The sequence below is a fragment of the Falco punctatus genome (assembly GCF_963210335.1).
Source record: "Falco punctatus genome assembly, chromosome: 3".
NCBI lineage: Eukaryota > Metazoa > Chordata > Aves > Falconiformes > Falconidae > Falco > Falco punctatus.
In genome coordinates, this window is record NC_137582.1 from 87,499,852 (window position 1) to 87,520,323 (window position 20,472).

At 46.6% G+C, this 20,472-nt stretch overlaps 1 protein-coding gene across 2 annotated transcripts in view; it reads left to right on the forward strand.

The window, feature by feature from the left end:
• The first annotated feature begins 4,183 nt into the window (after window positions 1-4,183).
• GPR20 (G protein-coupled receptor 20) overlaps window positions 4,184-20,472 on the forward strand; it is a 30,188-nt gene continuing 13,899 nt past the window's right edge. The window contains exon 1 of one of the 2 annotated variants that reach the window (XM_080381095.1): window positions 4,184-9,394. The gene's annotated coding sequence lies outside the window, so the exon portion shown is untranslated. The remainder of the gene's footprint in view (window positions 9,395-20,472) is intronic. The other variant, XM_080381094.1, reaches the window with a different exon arrangement.

Consider the following 20,472-nt stretch of genomic DNA (forward strand, 5'->3'; position numbering starts at 1 on the left):
ACAACAAAAAGAAATTGCCTGTAATCTCTGCCCCTCAGAACAGAAGCCGAGTTTAGACAGAGCCCACATGGATATGGTTCTACCAAGCAATCTATTACATGCCTTCCCATCCACATCCACACACACATGCCTACTTCTTGGATGGAAGATGCATCTTTTCAGGTGGCTATGCCTCCAGGAGCTGCCAAGAAGGCAGCTGCTTGAAGGGGACCTGCCTGTTCACTCATCAGATGCAAATACTAAACTTTCATATGCAGGGATCACAGGTGTAGTTATAGCACTTTTAAGACCAAGAATATCTTGGAAGGAGCTCTAGGAGTCCTTCTGACTAAGTAATGAACCAAAACTAAGAACAAATCAGATCAGTACATCACTTGCAAATACAGACTCTTTCCAAATAACAGAGTGTCAGAATAATCTTAATTAGATCAAAGACATAAAAAGCAGGTCATAGCAAATGTAATTTAAATGGGAGGGTGCATACTTACGTGATCGTGTCCTACCCAAACTGGTCGGAAATAACCTTGGAAGACCTCAGAACTGGAGGCCATTTCATTAACAGCACAGAGTGGCTGCAGAACCCACATTTGTTCATCAACACTTGATATGGTTTTGCCTCAGAGCTGTGTGGGCAGCCAAAGATAAGTAACATCACTTTCCTGGTAATCTGTGGCCCACACAGACATTGAGCACTTGGAAGCAAAACAATACATTGCTGAAATCTACTTCTTTCCCTGTTTTCACATCCACTGTCCTTTGCCAAAAGCTCCCAAAGCCATCAATAGGAACAAATCAATAACAGGCCTGTAATCACTTCCAGGAATCAAATGTGTCCCTATTTCTAGTAAACCTCTAAAGGAAAGGCCTTGGCCTCATTGCTGAAGCACACAGAAAGGCTTCATAGAGTGCAAATTAATGATCTATAAAATATACCAATGAACTAGCTATTCCTTAAACATTTCACTGCTTCCTTTTGTGTTAATACATCTTGACGGGCTTGGGGCTGAAGACAGTTTGATGAATACCACCAGTTACGTAAGTAGATAGCGGGAGCTTGGCACGTTTTCCAAGCTTACACAACACAGCCCCTCCAACAAGCTGGTACAATGGCGCAGATGGTGATGTTAGAGGCCAACTGCACATCAGAAAAGAACTATCTTCCAAGCTTAGAAGGGTAATGTCTCATGGGACTTGTCCTTACCAAACTGAGTATAGCATTGCGGTCATCTCCAACGAAGCTGTTGCAGCAAGGACCAGTCCTGCTTCACCCACTATGACCTTCCTAGCACGCATGAGCTCCCACGCTCCTTTTGTGCAGAAAACTGGTCAGGGAACTGGTCCAGCATGGGATTAAGCAATGTTTCATTTTTCCAAGACCCTTTCACATCACTTCTCTGAGTCAGTTCCCAGGAAACAACTTGAGCATTCACCCGGTGCAGATAAAGCAGGAGAAATGTGCGGCTGGGTAGGAGGGGAGGGTGCAATGACTGTGAAGGTCTGACTAAAGCAGGGGAAACCAACAGTGTCTCATCCTCAGGCTTGACTCCTTCTCATAGTGCCATAGACAACAGTGGCAACTTCAGAGGCGGTGGATGTTTGTCACCACTCTGCAATGTGTGGTGAGCACAGAGCAACCTCTCATCGCCAACTGTCCCATCCATTTCAGTGCAAGGTTCTGCACCTCAGCTCAAAAGCCATTAAAAGTGGGTTCAGCCAGCCTTTCTCTGGAGCATGTGGCTTCCAGCCTGGCAAACAGTCACCTGAGATGAATAACTTTGGCACTACTACCAGATCCATTTAGACCTTCTCTGTTCATATTTTTATTTCTTCATGCCAGAGAAGACATGAACAAAATCCCCACATTTGCATCCTCTTTTATGCTCTTTTGCATCATCAGAGGAAATTTTGCATGATTCAGAATCAGGCTTAAAAGGGAATTTGTCTCTAGGAGCATATCACTTGCCCATACCACATGGTTTGGCAGATTCATACAAGAGCTTGACAGACCACTTTAAATGGTAGTTCAGGGACAGCCCAGAAAGCTTACTTTCCAAGACAGGCTGCTGGCATCCCTTGATCTGGGTGTAGACAAGGTCACTCACTAGCTACACACATCCCTGCCCATGAGAGGAGGAGCATTCAGCCATGAATGAACTGATGCTTATGCAGAAGATGAATCAAAATCATTTGCATTTCAGCTCAGGTTTTGGTTGGTTGTTTTTTCACAAATTGTTTTGGGAAACTCTTACAGAAAATGGCTTCTGGAGAAGACAAGGAAAAGCTACTACACCTCATGTAAAGACATGTAAAGTCCTGTGACAGCTGCTGTATTCATGTCACAGGGTATGACAAATTGCCTACGATAATTTGTGTTGAAGGTCCTTCCTAGAAGCTGGAGGACCCAAAGGCAAAACTCCTACTGACTTCAACAGGAGTAGAATTGGCTACAAAAGATGAACTGCTTTGATTGCATCATCAATGCTCAAATTGTTTACATTATTACTCGCCAAGAAAGGGAGATTGCCTAGGAGTCCACCTAACACTAGCAGGATGACTTTGGCCCAGTAAAGTCTTGGCTATTCCTCCACTGGCTTCTTCACATAAAACAAGTGTTATTTTCTTTCCAAACATCTCAGCTCATTCCAGCCACAAATCTGACTTCACTACACCCTTAGAGCAAACTGCTTAAGGGACAGTGAGGACATACTTAATGAGAGCAGGGTAAGGCAGTGCTTGAGTCAATGAAGCTGGAAATTAAAGAAAATGGCTATTTTTCCACCCAGATAGGTAAGTCTTTCTAATGTCAAGGTTCATGTATTACCAGAGAAGGTCAGCACTGATTACATACCCACACATGAAATGCATTTTACCTGTCAAACTCACTTTAAGTAGCCACAGTGCAAGTGCACAAATAGCCAACTTTGCATCAAACTGGTGTTCCCATGGTACACAGCTTATGCTAACTCTTGTTAGCAACCCCAGCCGGTGTTGGCATTGCTGCTATGCTGCAGGGCACCCATCCCACTGCACTGTAAGAACAGGAGCAGGTGGTTCCCTCAAGAACCCAACCTCCTCCATCATAGGTTAAGCCATGGAAAATTCCCAAGTACAAGATGATCTGCCATTTGCAGATCAGGCAGTTAGTTATGCGTGTCCTTCTCTGACCAAGTGAACTAGGATCTATATGAGTTGTCTTGTTGACTAATGGAAAGTTAAACTTTAAGAGCTCTGAAGGTTGGGGCACTGAGCCTTAAAATCTCTGTGCTTTGCCAGTTTGTCTAAGATACTTTGGGTAGTACAGAATATTGTTGTTGGGGTTTTATTTTTATTTTCAATCTTAATTTTAGCCAAAATGGAAGAGCAAGATGATGGAAGAAATGTAATAAGGGTATTTGAAATGAGCATGGAATTTTACACAGGACAGAGCTCCCAGAAATAGCGCCAAAACATACTGCTTTAAAAAAAATTAACCAACAGATTTTATTGGTGTTAGAAGGGTGATTTCTCAGGGCTCTATTTACTCTGGCAAGCCTACAAGGGAGGGAACATGTATTCCTACACAACAGAAAGCAAGAGATGTACCATTACACAGCCAGACAGCACATGAGGCTGCCTCAGCATATATGCTGTTTAGACAGTGGCATTGCAGCCCTGTATGTTCATATAGCAAAACACTTGTGTAGATATCGATTGAAGACTCCTGGAGATTTGCTCAGATCACAGGCTAATTGCTTTGAGGAGAAGAAGGGGTAAGATGCAGATTGGTTGCAGTCTGCTTCTTCACTTGGTCACTGAGACAGGCAAAAACAATATCCAGGTAACTGCTGCCCCATGTTCATTTTGTAAGTAAACTCCTTGGATATGGTTTCACATATCCCTGCGTTTGGTCTGATACCTAGGTTTCTGTAAAATGGGAAAGGAGGGAAAGGAAAAGTTCTTGGTAAAATTAGCTGAGCCCAAGTTCCCACCATCCTTACCCTGAAGACCCTTTAACAGAGGTCTGTGAACAGCAAAGCAAGGAAAACACAGCCTCTGAATGCAACATTCAGCTCAGGCGAAAGTATGCTGGGAGAAATAATAACCCCTGGCAGGGCCCCAGATGAACCATTATGCCTTTATGAGCCATTGTTTCCCTCATTGATGGACTGGCTCTCATTCACCCCCAAAAAATAAAATAAAATGCTGCTTTTGTAAGGCAAGAGGAAAAAACACTTTTGAAAACACTGAAGTGAGGGTCTCCATGGTTAGGGCACCATGGGAGGGCTGGGGGGACCCAGCTGTTATTTACCCTGGACAGCTGCATGAACAGTGTCAAAACGTCTTCATGGACAAATCTATTTGCTGTCTGCTTCAGTCCCTTATGCCAGTAAACTTTGCTGTGGAGTTTTCCCTGTGGGGTTAATTCTTGGGGCAGCATTGCAAATAAAGGACCTCTAGCAGTTTCTCTTGCCTTCCCTCCCACCAACAAACACCCCACCATTGCTCAAGGGCTTAAATGAAGGCAAAAGACCCTGAAATCTCACCTGCTTCATCCCTCAGTTGATCAGCTGGCCAAATGACAAGACCACTGGCCACCCAGCTTGGGAGAGGGCGCTGGGGCTCAATTTGATTGTCCATTTGGTGGCATCTTGAGCCATTGGAGTTGTCCTTCAGCACCCATTTAAAGCATGTGGGAGCCCATGCAATTAAAGAATAGCAAGCAGAGGCCAAGTTAGCACCCCTAAAATGGCATCTGCATGTAAGCAACAGACTTCAGACCCTCCTGGCTTGTGACTGTCTGTTTAGACTACTCAACTGTACTGACTAGATATCCAGTGACTAGATCGGGAATCTGGACACCCAGAGGACAGGAAAACACAAACGCTTAGCAGTCTTCACATCAGGCTGAATCCAGCTGCCTGTGCTAATGACAGGTTCAGATCTCTAGTGATGTCTGAGATGCTTTAGCAAAACCTACACTTCTCACGGGGCTGGGAGAGAAGACACAGGTCCTACTGGAAGCCTGTGAGCTCAGAGGCTATGCTTCAGCATCAGAAGTGGGACGAGACTCCTTCATACAGACAGCTTGAGTCCAGCCCAAAGCTTTTCTTCTCTACTTCTTCCTCTAAGCCAAGACATACAGATCTGTGCCATGAAATGTAGTTAGGTGCAGAGCTCATGGTGCCAGGCAGAGCTGGCTTCAGGCATGCAGCCAAGGGTACCAGCCATGGGGACATGACCACACAGTCCTGTGTCCCACAGCTGGCTCTGATGCTGTTGCCTCTCGCAGCCCAGCCTGGGATTTGCAGAAGGACACAGAAGGCTGGCTGAGAAAGAGATGTCTTTTGTAAATACTATGTAGCGAAGAACTCCCACCATGCTTACAAGGAGTCCGAGAGTGGTGTGTCCTCCTGTGCTGGACAAGAGGGATTCTTCTGGTCGTATGAAGTCCTGAAGCCTTGTTGGACTCCACCTCTGTGTGTTTGCTTTTGGAGAATCCTCTGCTGTTTCTGGAGTGATGCAGATTTGCCTGCCTGCAGAGGTGGTTTGCAGGCAGCTGTTGGAGCAGAGAGATCTCCCTTTGCTCTCACTCTGCCCAGGATACCTTGGACATTTCTTTCTTCAAAGCACAGAGCCATGCTCCTGCAGCCTCTGAGCACCACCTTCACTCCCAGCACTGGGAACTGCGGGGAATATTTTCTTTCACCCTAGAAAGCTCCTCAGATATGTGCCAAGGTAAAATCTGCACTGTCCCAGCTGCTCTCTGTTCTTCTACACAGCGTTGGTATGGAAAGCCCGTGCATCATCTTATCTAAGAAGCTCAAAAGGCTCCCCAGCAGCTTGAAGCCTTATGAGTCTGACACTGCCTGCGGTCCCTGTTACGGGAGAAGGGGGAAGGTAGGGAAAGGAACATCTCCCTTGGAGCCACAAGCAGCTGAATATGCAGCAGGGCATCCTAAAGGCAAGGAGAGCCAAGTCTATCCTGCAGGGCCTGGAGAGCTGCCATTCAGCTTTGAAGAACAAAACATCCCACAGGCTGCAGCCTCCCAGGATAGGACCTGTGAGACCCCATTCTCATGGAGGATCAGCCTCCCTAACCCACCTCAAGCACAGATGTCTAAAACTGTGGTCTTAAACCTCTCCTCCACCAGCTGCACTGGAGCCTGAAGTCCCCAGTGTATCTAGGGGAATTTTTTTCAGTATTTTTCACTGGGATCCTGAAGATACCTTCTCAAGACTAGAAGTACCTGTGTTTTCAGATCTGGTCTGCTCACCAGACCCATACCACCATCTAGCCTTGCTGAGATCAATGGTAGTTCATTCCAGGAGGCACCTCAGCCCAACCAGCCCTACATAAGAGCAACCAAAGGACGAAGACCTGCTTTTTCAGATTTTTTTATATCCAATAGCTTGGAAACTCATTCAAAATAGGGAGCAAACACTTCTTCTCACTGCAGATCTCCCAGTTAAAGTGCCCCTTGCACATGAGGGAGTTCAAATCCACATCACCTCTCAGTCACCAAGTTAAAATATCCAGGTGTGAAGGCCTCATACTCACCTCTGTAGAAGATCTTCTGGTTTCCACTAGGAGTCCCTGTATAGACAGGGCATGTTATTGTGCAGCTGCCTAACCAGGGTCATTGTAGAGATGCCATGGCAGTCCTCATTCTAATGAACATCAAGGTATTTCAAAGAAATCAGGCCCTGACTGGGTTAACTCCAAAATTAACAGAGCAAGGAGTGCAATATAAGTCTCCAGCAAAAGCTTCCTATCTATGACAGAAAAGAAACCCCAGATCTCTGTCATCCTTGGGTGTTATCACCATCCACCCATTCAAGGACTGCCTAGGCTATTCATTCAAATTGAGAGATCTGAATACATGTCTTTTAAGTCCCTTCAGCCAGGCGTAGTCTATGTAATGGCTAGTAGATCTCATTCCCCAGATATCTCTGAAAGCCCTAGCCAGGATATGTCACAATTCCTTTTCAATCCAACACCTTCATGATCATCACACCTCCCTAAACAACCCTTTACACCCTCCAAATAATTGCAAAAATCGCTGCCAGGTAAACGAAGAGTTAATATTCCTGCTACCTGGGAGGTTATCACTAAAATGGGACTCCTGCCCAGGAATGATGGCTTATGGGCACAGCTCCACTGTGATGGTTTCTTCTGCCTCTTCTGTTCAGGAGGTCCATTTGTAGTAAAAATCTATAAATAGCCTGACAGGTTGGGAGAAGAAATGAAAAATGGCCAGTCCTGGGTCATTTAATGTATAGACAAATGTATGTTCACTTCATCTGCCATGTAAACCTCAACTGTTCAAGTTTATCATTCACTGCCAAAAATGCTATTACAGCAGCCTGAGATTTCAAAGACAGTTTTATTCCTGTTTCTGACTGACCTTTGGATGGATTTTTCAACTTGGAAAAAGAAAGAAAAAAATTTATGTGTTCTGAAATGGAGCTTAGAAGGTTTAACACATTTCTAAGTATGGACATGGTGATTTACAAGGACCTCTTTTTCTGGTTTTTATAAGACTCTGTCTTTCTTCAGCCATGAACAATGTATTGGTTCTGACAAGGACATCAGGAATTTGAGACTTTAACTTTATTTATGAGGCAGAGTGTGATCCAGTGGCCAAGAAACTGGACTTATTACTTGGCTCTGCCATGGACGTGCTGAACAACCTTCCCTTCCTGTGCCTCTTCTCTGTGATGATGGTACACTGGGGTCAAAAACTATTTTCTCACTACCAGTTTTCAAATAAACCAATACAACCCAATCATTCTGGTGGTACCAGATGATGCTTCCTTGTCAATAATCCCTGCTCCCGGCAAGGTTATATTACTAGTTTCCAAGGGTCAACCAACCCAATTATATTGATGTCACCAGGTCACTAGGGCTGTTTATGAGTGCTGGTGCCTGGATTCACACAAGCTAATCTCAGTGCTTGCTCCTAAGAGCTTACAATGAATGGTTTGCATCAAGGTATCATAAACATGGTCTAATAACAGGTGACAGACCCGTTGTGTTAAGAGCTGGACAAATGCATCATAGAAAGGTGATCCATGACCCAGAGAGAGCACAAGTTTAATTGCAGTTGTTCAACAGCACTGGGCCAAGCTCCATATTCACCCTTACCTGACTCTCTGAGATCCAAGTACCTAAGCATTTGCATCACACTACCCAAGTGAATGAATGCTCACAAATCTAACAGAAAACTACCAGCATTTAGGGCATGAAAGCCTTAAGTTTGAATTCCTGGAAGCTGTTTGGCCATGCAAAGAAACCTGGATTTCTGCCAGCAAGAAAGAAGCCTTAAACATAGGTGTGATTTATTTGCTGTGAATAATTCAGCATTAACAATCACACTCAAAGGTTCCCCTTTCTGATAACATTCTCCAAATCCCTCACAAGAGTCAGCCCTTTACATGCCCCGAAAACTTGTCCATGCACATGTCCACTGCACAGTGGGCACACTGGGGGATGGATGTGTACACCATGCAACAAAAATCCCAGGATAAAATCTGAGCCTTAACCTGGCAAAGCAGGATCTCAACAGGATACAAGTACTCTTCAACCTTACAAAGGTCTAGGGACAAGTGAGTTATTCAGGTCCTTGAATCTGAATACTAGATGCTGTGACCTGTAAGCCTGTAAAAAGCTGATATATATGCATAGACAAGTATATTAAGGTGCACGCTTACCTACATCTGCATGGCCCATGGAGCCCATGCCTTCAAGTCCATCCTTTGAGATGGCAAAAGCAACTCAAACTGGCACCTCCCTATTCCCTTGGAGACAGGCACTGGCCCTGGCTTGGGCACTAAGGCAGTAGAACTGGGCAGCTGTGTCCGTGTAGCATTGTGCAAGGGCACTAGACCTCCCTCAGTCTCTCAACATTCCCTCTCCCCTTGAACCACCACCCAAGTAAAAACAGCCACCGAAGGTCAGGGAAGGCAAGGCTTACACTCCCAGTCAGGGTGCTGGTGCAGGTGGGAAAGCAGCTCTCTGTGCAGATGCAAGGATCAGGCCTCCAACATACCCACATCCAGGTGGGTGATCTATACCCAGGGTCAACGTGGGCTCCATAAGCACCCCTTCTTTCAGCATTAACCCCTAAAACCTCCCACCACTGGCTGCCCACGTCAGAAAAACTCATCTCCAGCTCATCCTCACTCCTCTCCCTTTCCGACCCCTCCCCTCTACCCTGAAGACATCCGTTTACCAAAACGAGCTGTGAAGGCTAGAAAAGACACTGACGTCAATGTAAAAGTAAACCAAAGAGGTCTGGTTCCTGTATCATCACTGCACTGGGCTGAGCGCTGGGGAGCAAGCACACGGTCACTCAGTTGAGGAATCTGGGAGCGGACTCGGGGATCAGCAGCTGAGCTTTCTCATTCAGGCTGTGTAAGTACTGGCTGCGGCATGCTTCAGGCTCAGAGCGAGGGGGAAGAGGGAGGGAGATTTACCAGCTGCAGCTCAGGAAGACAGCATACCCTGGTCCCAGCTGGGCTGAGAGTTTGGAGGCATGCGGATGGGGATGGGAGTCTTCGCAAGCTGGGTCAAGAGCGAAGCACGTGGGTTTATATGTGGTTTGACTCCACATGGGTGGGAACAGTGCTGGAGAGGAGAGTCTCCTGTGCCGGGTGCTGCAGGGGTAAAGGAGGGTCAGGGAGTTTAGTGCCAGTGCAAAGGAAGAGAATATCTCATAGAGGAAAACATGTTTTTTTTCTGAACAGATACTGAACTGATCAGTTTGGGTGCTGATACATTATCACAGCCAGTGACGTGCATGTGAGGACACATAAATGTCTATAGATAAGAAGTAGGCTGAGGGCAGAGCCATCCAAATGATTCTGCATGACAACTTGAGTATTTTGGTAGACCTCCGTATACTGACTAACTCTGTCAAGTCCAGCTACAATGCATCCTGCAAGTGTCCCTGTATAGAGATGCAGAGCTAGACACAAGGCTTTTAGACCCAGGACATGAAAAAGGTATCTGAGAGGGCTCAAAATGAACTTTGTAGTATAGGTTTAGGAAGCAGAAAATTTCCCTCAGGAAAACTGTATGTAAATATCCTTACTTTGGGTGGTGTGGATGGGAGAAGCAGCTGGGCCAGAGCTAGGGTGAGTGAGAGGGACAAATGGCCCCACTAGCTCAATCGACAATGCTAACTGATGTGTCTGGCCACAGTACATTATATAGAGAGCATCTCCCATCATTTACACAAACTATACTCAGTGGCAGTGTGATGAATTGGCAATGTGGCTCTCCAGACCCATTTCAGCTGTGTTTTAGTAACGTAAGCTGCTTTTTCTTCTAATATTTCTCATATTCCAGGGCCAATTTCTCTTCTTCAGCAAAAAGCCAGCCCTCTCCTGAAATGGCACCTCCTTCAGCAAAGCTAAAACTCCCCCATTCAGAAATAAAAGAGAGTGGGCATATAAATTTAATCCCTATTACATGCGCGTGACAGTCCCAATTGAAAACCACTGGGGCAAATGCCTCTGGCGCCTTTAATTAGATGCAATGCTGCATCTCAGCTCACTCTGTAAATCCTGCCCTGAACAGGGGAAAGCTGGGCAGCCCCAGAAAAAAGGAGGTAGAAATGCCCACCACTTTCATGTTGTAGCATCTACCAGCACAAGTGAGGGTAGAAGCCTGCCTTTGGTGGAAACTTTTCTATCATATCCTTTGTGCACAGAAATCTCTGCCGACCCACAATTAGAAAGAAAATTCCCTTCTTCCCCCCTCCTTTCTTATAGACATATGGCAACTTAACAATGTAATCGAGCAGCTACTTTTTTATTCGATCCATTTCAGCACATTTTGCTTCACTCTGCTCAAGACTCCTTTCCCAACTTCCCAGTGTGTTGAGATAAAACACAGACAGGGAGCCATTTCTTCCCTCCCTGCAGAGCATAAAGGTGCCAAAAGAACCCTACAAGTCTTCCTTTCCCCGTTTTGAAGAAGGAGGCAAAGGCCAAGGAAGGAATTGTACATGAAACATCTCTGACAGCACGTTCTCCTAGAGGCAGAACAAGAAGAAGGGGGGAGGATGCTGAACAAAGTAATAAATCCCACCACATGCACGTACACCACCACCACAGCTCTGCTCCCCCCTATGTGGATCATGCTCTGGGGATGACGTGATTCCCACAGGGACACAGATTGCCCTGCCCCTACATCCCCCTTCAGGGGGGAAGGCCAAACCCTGCACTCCAACTTGTCAGAAGGGCTATGGGACTTTGTCTTTCTGCATTTTAACAGTCTGGAGACACATAAACAGGAATGTTTATCAGACAGGTGCTCAGCATGTTCAGGGAAACCTCACCCTTTAAGGAAATGTGAGTCCTGACATCTAAAAATGGAGACATCCAAACCTGTTATAGCAGGTTTCTATAAATGCCTAGTTGCTACATTTAGGGGGAGGTGAGACTATGGATTACCTAAATGTGCACATTAGCAAACTTCCTGTGAGATCTAAAGTAAAGTCTATAGCTCCTTCTGAGGAATGTCTGCACCTTCTTAGCAAACCCACCTGTAACTATTTCAAAGATCTTGCTATCCCTGCTTGCTCCCTCTTATACCTCTCCTCCAGTTTTAATACTTGCATTTTAATCTGTAGCCTTTAGCTGTAGATTGTGGTCCCACTCAAAACAACTGATTACAGATAACTGAGCAAATCCTATTGACGGCTTAGCAGAGAAACACTTCCCATCCAGTAACTCCTAGAGAGGCACAGCAGAGTCCAGCTAAGCATGACAAAGTCCAGAGACAGAAGTAGTTGTGCTGAGGTCAAGGATGAATCAGGGGAATAGAAAGGTGAAGCCCAGGGCCAGAGCAAATGGGATCAGTGAAGCTGTGGGGGTCAGATGAGACTAGGCTGAGCTGGCTGTGACAACCAAAGAAATTATGTCACCTGTCAAGATAACACTAACCAGGGATGCTGCTGTTCAGTCTCAGCATGATATTTACTGGGATCGATATGCCATTAGTGTATAGACACAGAGGAACGGAATACTTTATTACCTCTTACACATAATCCATAAAAGATGTGCATCTCATCTATCACAGCCTGAAAAGCACCACTACAGCCATTATCACACAACAGAAAAGACTACTTCTTCCATGCTGGTGCAAAAAGATTTACTGTCAAATGTCCCCTCTTGTTCATGGCTCCAGACACCTTTTCCAAAAATTCCTGGCAAAACAACTGGGCTCTGGGAAATTCCTCTAAGGCTAACAAAAGTGGAGCATGGCTCCCAGTGTGGTGGTCCACTAGACAGCTCCCCATCCCTGCATGAACTGAGGTTGTCAGCCCTCTCTATGGGATGCCTGAAGAGATGGATTTGGGTCTCTTTGGGGAGCTACCCCACAGTGAAGCAATCACAAGAAAGCTTTGGCTTTATGTATGAGATTGGGAATGCTGTGGAAGTCTGCCAAATTTCTGTTTCATCCAGAGCTACAAACAGCTGCAAAGACCTACATTAGAGTAGCTCATTCACCACAGGTAGGCATTAGCAAAGTGAAATGGCACTGAGGTCTGAGCATGCAGACCCACACGGAGACCATGGCAAGTGTTCATAACTGACCAGGGTCCTCTCAGAGCAACAGACCCAGAATGATAGTAAAGTGGGACCTAGGCACAGCAGGAGAGGGCACTGAGGCAGGCTCAGCAGGGCAACCGGTTTCTTGTATGACATAAAGGGGGTGTCTAGCATTCCAGTGCAGAGGACAGGAGATTGCTGGTGGATGGTTTATGTGGCAGAGTGGTGGGCACCGACCTCCACTGCCCAGAGCCACTGTGGTGCAACCAGCCTCTCCTCTCAGCAGGGTGTATGAGCACCCTTGCTGGTGTGTCCACTCTGCAGGAGCCGCTGACAGCCAGTGCAAACTGAACACGTGGAGCATGCCTTCCCCTACAACCAGCACAGCTTGACTCGGCATTATCCATTTCAGTAGGGAGGCCAATGCACTAGCAGGCTTATTAGTGGGACTTTTAGCCAGATGCAATTTCGTCCTCATCCCTAGGATTCTTTTCTGGCAGGATGGAGAAAGAAAGCTGGGTTGTCATGCCAGGTTTCACCTGCTTGGCACTTGCAGAGTTGCTTTTACCCAGCAGCCAGGCTGGTTCCTTTTGCCCTGGTTGAATATGCCAAGCAATACATCTCTGAGAAAAATCCTGGCTGCCAAGCTGTGTTATGCTGTCTCCAGCTACCAATTAGGTGGATAAATTGATTGTCATTAGAGTCATGAAGTAGCTCAACAAATAAACTTACAGGAACAAGGCAACCCATTTTTCACACACCAGCCTCAAGTCTTCCTGCTGCTTTGATCAAATGCACAGAAAATTGTCTCCAAGCTGTGCTGGTATTAGAGACACAGGCTTGTGAAGGCTGGAGCAAGGTAGCAGGGATCAGATTTATAATACATCAATAACTCCACATTTGTGCACTGTTGGGCAAGACAGGTTGAGAAGATACTTTCTGAGGGGGTCCAGGGCTGAGTTGTGGAGCAGGGTTACACAGGGCAGGGTTGCATAGGGTAGGGTTGCATGAGCAGGGAGAAGATACAGCCCAGGGAAACGTGCTGCCCTTAAGTTGCCTCTTCTCCCACAACCCACAAAGGGGTTTGACAACGTTGGGAGTACTGCATATGCATTTCCCACCTGTGTCTCAGCAACGCAGATTCAGATCAGCAGCACAGAGACGGTTGTCACATCCCATTGTTGCATGAAGCCACCATAAAGTTCACTCTGACCGCCAGCTGCCTCGGAGGGTACCCAGGACTGACATAGCAAGGGGCAGACAACAGGAATCGGTGTCACTGGTGGGAGAGAGGAAGGAAGGGGGAGTCATGTTGCATCTGGCCCCTGCCTAGATTAGGTCTGTCTCACACCAAGGCTATTAATCTCCCACTCACGACAGTATTAAGTTCACCCAGAAATTCGGAGCTACTAAGACACTAGCAATAATAAATCCCAATAGTACGGTTCCTCGTGAGCAGTTTACCTAGGAAAGCACATGATTATTTTAAACATGCTGATTTATTAATACACTCAGGATGGCTCAAGCCACTAGTTCTTGCCCAAGGGAGTTCAGCAGCAGAGCTCAGCATCTTGACTCACAGTATTGGGCCTGATATATGACTAGCTATGATCAGATGGCATATCTAAAAATACCGAGCCTGCAGTTTATTTTTCTTGGAAAATGGAAAGACACCCAAAGAAGCAGAGCCCAATTTAGTAACCACAGCAGGCTGGATTTTTGCTTTAAAGAAGCCAGCAGAATTTGACCAAAAGAAGGTGCCATTAGGTTGTGTTACAGCCATGGGATTAACCTGTGGTGCTAGCACTGTGGGAGGATTCTCTGGCTACCCTGGCTGCTGCTGCAGCTCTAACTCTGTATTACAGAGGGCAGGGATGCTGATCACACATCCTTTCCCTAAAAGACACAAAGAATAAGACTCCTCCTAACCAAAGGAGGTCTCTACACTGGGACCATCACAAACTGGGATGGTGATTTCATACAGACTTGTATTAATGAACTAAGCCCTGCAAGATGAACCCACCTTGCACCATTCCCAGGAAAGCTGCTGCAGACATTTCACAGACCTGTTATCAGGTCTGGCTTCAGTCATCTCTTCTCTAGATTAAACAAGCCCAGTTCTGCTGGTTTGTCCTGGTGGGTCATGTTTGCTGGTCCTCAGGTCATTCTCAGTGCTTTGGTTTGGACCTTTTCCAATGCAGAGACACATCCCCCTTTCATTAGCCATTTTAACACTATTTATTACATCTAATAATGCTTTTGTAGAAAAAAAATTCCTCCAGACAACAAAAAGGGCATGTCAAATAGCACCTTGCAGCACCTCCTAACATAACAAAGACTCAGGATATCTAAGAAAATGAAGTTATGGAAAGGAATGATTAGGCAGTGGCAGGTTGAGCTTTTGCTGCTGATAAAAAATTTGCTTTGAGGCCACAAACACAAACTGGAGTAGGGCCTGGATCTTCCCTCCACCATGCCAGGCACTGCTCACACCTCAGTGAGTTCAGGGCCTCCTTGATAACCAGCAGTGGCAATTTTTCCTGTCTATATCCTCATCCCAGGCAGAGAAAAATCCCGGGATTTCTGAACCATCATGTTTCCACCTGACTCAAGTCCACAGCATGTTCCATCTGCCCCATGTGAAAAACAAAAGGGTCCATGATCCTATAGCAAAACCCACCACCACCACCACATACAGTGCCTGCTGGATTCTGCTGCCCACCTATTAGTCTTCAAGAGAAAACTAATTAGTCTGGCATTGCAATTTCCAGTAACAAATTTAAATCACACATAGAGGGGTCATTTCAACGATAGGGAAACTGAGCCACCTCCCCAGAAGGTGTTTTTTTGTTCCCAGTGAGGCGCCTCACACAGAGCTTGCTGCAGGAGCAGGAACTGCATGCAGGGACAGGAGCTGTAATTCCAAACAGCTGAAAACACAAAGGAAAACACCCCCTCCAAAATAACAGGCCAAAAAAAAAAAAATAATCAGCAAATGTACCAGCCTCTTCCAGAGGCAGCAATTTTAGGAATCACTTGTAACCAGGCAGCAACAGGGTGACTGTGGGGTTTTTTTCTCCCCAGATGGGGCCCTTTCTTTTCTTTCTGCTCCTATAGAGTTTTTCATCACTGTGGCATTTCCTACGATAATCCATCAGATTTATGCTGCTCTGTTCCAGATCAGAGCATTGCTGAGCTCTGTGCATGTCTAACAAAAGACAGCCCTGCCCTGAGCCATTCAAAATCTCTACAAACCAGGCAAACAAAGAGGATGGGAGAGGAGGATTAACATGTTTGCAGTAAGAGAGCAGGGAGAGGATGTCTTTCTCTAAAGCCATTTGAGAGGCGTGGGTCCAAAGACCAGATTTTCTGAGATGCAGGTGTCCTTCCTCCTGGGCTAGGTTGCTCATACAGCAAAGGACCCCGGCCACTGAACAGATGTCCCTGAGAGCACCCCACCGCCCTTTGTCAGGTTCATGTTTGCTGCTAAATCAGAGCAGGTGGAGGTACCAGACTGGTCCCCTATGTCCCCCGCCACTTCTTTGCTATGTGTTTGTGAATGCCCCTTCTGGCCTCTGCAGCGTCACAGGACACAGTACACTTTGCGTTCAAGGTTTTCTGGCTCAGCCCTGCCACGCTGTGCTTCCCACCTCCTGAGGTGCAAGAGCAGAGTGCTGAGAGTTGTCTAAGGGTTCTCTCGACCACCCTCAAGCCATGTCTCAGTGCAGCCATGCCAAGCGTCCTGCCGATTCCTGCTTTGCAGCCCTCGAGCCAGAGCTGGGCAAGAGCCACTCCACCCGGTTCTGACCTCTCCAGGGCACATGTGCCCAAGCAATGCCAAAGCCCTGGCTGCCTGCGTAGCTTTCCCCTCCAAGCACCAGTGTCCCTATGTGCCCAGTAACAAACAAACCCAGCAGGAAATAGTTTGCTGGGAATGGGGAGAGCTCTGCAGTGAGGTTGTGACACTGGATGTTGTGTTCTTGGCAATTAGCTCTTGAAACTGAAAAAATATCAAAAAAAGAACAAGAAGTGGCTGCTGGCCAGTGCTGGGTTGGTGGGCCAGAAAGGTCAGAGTGGGACCCTGCAAGGGATCCCAACATGGGCTGGATCACAAGGGGCAGCTGAAACACAACATGACTTTTTGGGTGGCCAAATGGTCTCTGTGGCTCATTTTGTTGGTGCTTTGACTGAAGAACCTTGTCAGAAACCTCACTGTTGTGAGAGTTATGGTGAAATGGGCACACTGCAAAGAAGAGAGGGATCCTGGCTCACCCCCACAGGGTACATTTACACCAGGACAGGGCACATCCAACTTCACGCCACATGTCATGCAAGAACTGGAGAAAGTCAGGACTGATGTAATTCAAACGAGTCACCCAGGAGAGACCTTAGGGTCACCCAGAGGAGCAACTTGCTCTTCATGCCCTGCAGATGTCTTCATTTTTCTTCCAGCTCAGCAAGTCCATCAGCAAAACTGTCATGCCCTGGGGAGAAAAATGGAGGGGGAGGCAATGGTCAGAAAAGACAATTCCCAAATATGCAGCCAGGCAGGCAGGAAACTGGCTCCTACAGACTTTCTCCCCTGTGCCTGACTTACCCAACAGGAGCTACAACCGTCATTTAGCAATCACTTGTCTTTCCCTGTTCCTCATCAAACAGACAAATCACGGCTGGATCCCATCAGTGGAAGCTCCCATATGGTGACTGTCTGATCTCCCTCCCTGTATAAACACGTGGATGGGAAGCCTGTTCCGAGGCAGGGCCACAAGCTAATGGTGACCTCTGGCCTTTGCAGTCCTCTGAGAACAGTGAGCAACAGCCCAGTGGGTGCTGGGAAGTGCCTGTGATCTCAAGCAGTTGGCAGAAGACGCTGACTGCTCTCTGCTGAGCTTCTTATATCACACAGTGCAGCTGCCTCTGGGCCCTGCTGAGACACCATTACAGAAGCAGCTGGACCATCTTCTATGGTTCCCCACAGCCTCTGTCGTCCATGCTGAAAGTCAGGCAATAGGCCTTGGGGCGTTGAACATGAGCAGGGGAAGCTGTCCAAGCCCTCCTTTTCCAGGCAGAAGCAGCTCATGTTTCTTTGCCTCTTTGGTATTTCTGCCCCAGCATTGCAGCAGAGGGACAAAAGTTGTCTCTTCCTTGCAGATTCTGTCTAGGGATCAGTAGAAAGTGCTCTGATCTTTCCCTACAGCCCCTGCAGCTACCACCTTAGGCACAGCCATCATTAACGTTTCAGGGTTCAGATCCCAAAGGGGTCTCTGATCTCCCAGATGTCCCAGCATAGCACACCCGGATCACCATGAGAACAGCAGAGATTAACCAGCCCAGTAGCTGAAGCCACATGTTCCTCTGCTTGGCTCCAAGTGAGCAAATGCCACAAGCCTAAAGCCAGGCTGGATACAGATGTCAGCCCCAGTCTTCAAGGTTCTTTCAACTGGACTTCCCATGAACTCTACCAAAGGTACCAGAAAAAAACTGGATCTACTTTCAGGATCCACCCATTTGCCATGCTATTGTTTCAACAAAGCACACCTTGGGAATTGCCAAAGGGGATTGAGTTCCCACACTGCTGTCCAAGGTTTTCCTTCGAGGGTGAGGCATCATATGTCTCACTTCTTAATGATAAGGAAGCATGATGGGGTTGAAGCATACCTGATCAAGCCCCTTTGCAAGGAAATTCCTACACATTTGGGGAGAGTCTCGGTGTCACCGATTGCCCCCTAAACCAAATGCAGTGTGGTACTTTCCTGGCAGTTATAATCTGTAAAAGGTGACTTTTGGAGAGTGGACCAGTGCAGCAACTTCTCCACCTTTGGTCCATCCGTGAGAACATATTCAGTTCTGAATCTGATTCACAGCATCCCACAATAGTCCTGGAGACTATAAAGAATCAAGAATTTGGGACTCATGGGCAGTGCATATCATAGGGACCTACATGAATGTTTTCGAGCACTTATTAAGGCCTAGGCATCTTCTGGAACAGATTGACTAGAAGGAAGAGTAGCTGGGGAGAGGAGGGTAAAACAGATGTAGACTCTCCTCCCTGTCATTAACTTTATCTGCCATGACAAAGGGTTTACTCACCTGGCAGGGAGCAGAGGCCACCTACTGTTGCCTCTCCATTAAGCCTGCAGCTGTGTCAGCTGGGCAACCTCTCCTTGCAAGCAGTCTTCTGAGGCCAGACTTGGTTTGTGTGTGTGTGTTGTTACTGTGGGCATTACTTACTCCTATTTCTCCTTCTGGTTCTCCTGCTTCCTGGTGCAGAAGCAAGACAGTGGTAAAATACCTCAGGAATACATGTGTTGGAGGGAAAACATGAGAACATTCAATGGAGGTGGCCTATGGTGATACAAGTTCACTCTTGTTGAAGTAGTTGATAAAAAGAGGTTTCCCAGTCAGCTCAATAAGATCTCACCTTTCAGTGCCCTCCACACAGTGAGGATCACATTCTTCAGTGTCCTCCATACAGTAATGACCATGAGTAAAAGCTCCTTAATTTTCTGAGTTTTGATTCTGTCATGTCTGGGTCTAGGACCTTCTTGGGTAGAAACTCTTTCACCACTGAAGAAGATAATTCATTTGTAAGGATCTGCTCAGCAGATCCTCAGCAGAGCCTAAATACAGCTTCCTCAAAAAAACCCAACAAACCAACAGGTAAACAAGTATGTTCAGACACCAGGTTGTGGTTTGGGTCCTTACAGAGTTGGTCAACAGAGACTTTTTGAAAGCTGATCCTGCCATCTGCCTTGACCCCATCTCAGCTGTGTGATAGTTCATTACACTGTGCCCAATCTCAACCTCTTCTTCTGCAGCAGGGGATGAAAGGACACTCAACTCCTCTTTTTGAATGGGACTGGGAAAGTGTACACTTCTGACAAAAACAGAGGAGATATCTTGACGGGGAGGTGTGTGGCATCAGCTTTCTTCCCCCTCCTTCAGAACTGTCTGACCTCCTGCTTTGCTGCACTGTGCCACAGAAGACTTTAAACAGAGTCCTATTTTACACGGCAAGGTTAAGGGATTGCTAGGAAATGTTACAGGCTAGTAGCACCCTTCCCTGCCATAAATATTATTCCTTCTCCTATGTGCTAATTTCAGCTGAGCCAATACCTTCTTCCACCTACAATCTCAAGACATCCACTCCAATGTTTAATACTGTTACATATCCAATGAAGAAGCTTGAAAATTTTCTGCTTACTAAAGCTTTACTCTTTTTTTTCTGCCTTTCCCCCTTCCTCTGGGAGAGTGATAAATGACTGAAAATCAAGACATGATAGAAACTCTTCATTCATCAGATACAGTTGCAAATCCTCCTGAAGTCAAGTGTGGGAACCGCGTCTGGGACAAAGCGTGGCCCTGAGCCCAGACCTGCCTTCTCCACCTTAACAGCAGCATCTGCTTCCCAATATGGCAAGCTCTGCACTATCTCAGGCACAATTTGAAACTTTGCAGCTGTTGCCACTCTGAGTCTAGCTCTAAATCCAGCAAGGAGGGAAAGTCTGAGATAGTGGGGGAGTGCAGGGCACTCATTTTCCTGTACACAGGGAGGGGAACAAAGCTCACATGCATCACGCAGATGCACAAAACTAAGCCAGTCCTCACATAGGAAGGGTCAGGCAGTCCCAGAGCAGGTGAACAGAGTGCAGACACCAATATCACATCCTGGAGAAAAATCTCCTCTTTCTTACAGTCTTGCATTTGTAACTCCAGAGGGCTATTCCCTAAGTACAAAAGTTTTTTTGATAGGCTAGGGGAAACTTAAGCATTTGCCACCATATGCAATAAGAATTACTAGGGTCCAAGTTTACCCGCCCTGTCCAATGCTGAACCATGGGTTGGTTTCTTCTCTTTTGTTCTTCCTCCTGTCCAACTCCCAGGATGGAAGGAACTGAAGGCAAGCTTATTACCTAGACAGGGCCCATGGAG